This window comes from Schistocerca cancellata, chromosome 4 (genome assembly GCF_023864275.1).
Source record: "Schistocerca cancellata isolate TAMUIC-IGC-003103 chromosome 4, iqSchCanc2.1, whole genome shotgun sequence".
NCBI classification, from domain to species: domain Eukaryota; kingdom Metazoa; phylum Arthropoda; class Insecta; order Orthoptera; family Acrididae; genus Schistocerca; species Schistocerca cancellata.
Genome location: NC_064629.1, coordinates 378,069,503 through 378,072,133, shown reverse-complemented (window position 1 = coordinate 378,072,133; position 2,631 = coordinate 378,069,503). Strand labels below are relative to the sequence as shown.

The 2,631-nt window shown below is 47.7% G+C and overlaps 1 non-coding gene across 1 annotated transcript; it reads left to right on the top strand.

The window, feature by feature from the left end:
• Positions 1 to 800: 800 nt before the first annotated feature.
• Trnal-caa (transfer RNA leucine (anticodon CAA)) lies at positions 801 to 875 on the top strand. The gene has a single exon. It is a non-coding gene; the product is annotated as a tRNA-Leu (tRNA).
• The last annotated feature ends 1,756 nt before the right edge of the window (positions 876 to 2,631 follow it).

Genomic DNA, 2,631 nt, shown 5'->3' with positions numbered 1-2,631 from the left:
TCCTCACAGCTTTACTTCCGCCGGTACCTCGTCTCCTACCTTCCAAAAATTACAGAAGCTCTCCTGCGAAATCTGCAAAACTAGCACTCCTGAAAGAAAGGATATAGCGGAGACATTGCTTAGTCACAGCCTAAGGGATGTTTCCAGAATGAGATTTTCACTCTGCAGCGGAGTGTGCGCTGATGTGAAACTTTCTGGTAGATTAAAACTCTGTGCCGGACCGAGACTCGAACTCGGGACCTTTGCCTTTCGCAGGCAAGTGCTCTACCAACACAGTTTTTATCTGCCAGAAAGTTTCACATCAGCACACACTCCGCTGCATAGTGAAAATCTCATTCTGGAAACATCCCTTAGGCTGTGGCTAAGCCATGTCTCCGCTATATCCTTTCTTTCAGGAGTGCTAGGTTTGCAGGGTTCTCAGGAGAGCTTCTGTAAAATTTGGAAGGTAGGAGACGAGGTACTGGCGGAAGTAAAGCTGTGAGGGCGGGGCGTGAGTCGTGCTCGGGTAGCTTAGTTGGTAGAGCACTTGCCCGCGAAAGGCAAAGGTCCCGAGTTCGAGTCTCGGTCCGGCACACAGTTTAAATCTGCCAGAAAGTTTCACATCAGCTCACACTGCGCTGCAGAGTGAAAATCTAATTCTGCAAACATCCCTTAGGCTGTGGCTAAGCCATGTCTCCGCTATATCCTTTCTTTCAGGAGTGCTAGTTCTGCAGGGTTCGCAGGAGAGCTTCTGTAATGTTTGGAAGGTAGGAGACGAGGTACTGGCGGAAGTAAAAGCTGTGAGGATGGGGCTTGAGTAGTGCTCGGGTAGCTCAGTTGGTAGAGCACTTGCCCACAAAAGGCAAAGGTCCCGAGTTCGAGTCTCGGTCCGGCACACAGTTTTAATCTGCCAGAAAGTTTCACATCAGTGCACACTCCGCTGCAGAGTGAAAATCTCATTCTGGACTTTTGCACATTGCTGGAGGCTAGGAACTATATGATATTTACTAGCCACAGACCCAACACATAGACCTTCATGTCGGTTACTCCAACTGGAAAATACTTCTCGGTTCACTGCAGGCGTTCGACATATTTCGGGAATGGACAATATCGTTACTGATCACCTGTCACGAGTCGCCAGGACCACCGGTAGCATCACTTTTGCTTCAGTCGCTGCAGCACAAGAGGTCAATATGGAGCTGGAATTTTATTGCAATGGACCAAACACTGGCCTCAGACTGGTGTGTGTCTCTATCATTGGCACAGCTACAAAACTGTCCTGTGACACCTCCACCGTCAAGCCACCACTTTTCCTAACAGCTACTTCCCACGGGCAGGCTATTAAAATATCCACAACACTTGCCACACTGGCGTTGAGACCACTACAAGGCTTGTAATACATCAATATGTGTGGTCTTGCATTGTCTCAGACAGCCACTGCTGGACCTGTTGCTGTGTCACTTGTCAGTGTAATAAGGTTGTCTGACATGTTCAAGCTATCATTGGTGATTTCCCCCAGGCAACAGGGAAGTTCACCAGCTCACCCACATCCACATTAGAGATGGGGGATCCGCTCTTGAACTAATTCATAGAGTTCAATCTTTCAAAGGAGTGAACAATCAGTGATTTAGAAAAAAAGAACGGTAGCTCCAAACGTTTCCCATGGCAGAGAGAGAGAGAGAGAGAGAGAGAGAGAGAGAGAGAGAGACGGAGCATATCAGCAGCGCCTCTGCTGGTCAGAGCACAGTGCACGCCACACAACACAGCCAGCGCCGGCCTCTGCTCTGCTTCTACCTCGGCTGCCTGCATTGTGCAGTGCCCCATTGGATTTTGTGTTTCACATATGCCGTGCCGTCTCTGTGCGTCGTCTGCCGTGTACACTGTGCAGTGTCTGGCGCAGCTTAACTTCGCATCGCACTCTGTCGGCGATCGTTTCAGTCGCACGTCCTGCCCTCTGGGCAGTTGATGCGAGCAACAGGACAGAGAGCCACCTAGCCGATAACATAGGAACTACTTGCAAAAACCTGCTCGCAAGGGAACGGACGATTTGTCTCCGAGCGGGTGAGTTCACCGCTCTCCCCCACCCTCGGAACTCGCCCGCTCAACGCTCACCCCACCGTTTCGACTCTAGCCAGAGCGTCGAGCAAAGCGACTCAGGTGTCACTCTGGTCTCTGCGGTCTCAGCTCACGCAGTAATACAGCTCGCGGCTCGACCTGCTCGACTCAGCGCCTCTGCATCGGAGTTCGTCCCCACTGGATATTGTTCTTCGTAGTAATACCGCTATGTATATTACATTATTATGTTATGTATACATCAATTGTTTTTATTTTATTTTTATTTTTTTAAACTGATTAGATTAGGTTCCTGATGACTCCTCTTACTATAGGATTTTTATTATGGACACTCGAATTTACGCTTTAATTACGAGCGAACCGATAAACGTATCGCAAAATGTGATACACCAATATTTTCCTTGTTTTATTCTGCGTAAGGCTATATGCAGCACTTTCGTTTTACAGTCAAATTTATATTTTTTTTCTTATTCTGGTACGGATTTTGTGATTTTAGGCATCTTCGAAAGGAAACGTTCACTTTAAAAATATATGGCTTGCGATGTATTTGTATGAGGTTAATGAAATTTTAATACATTA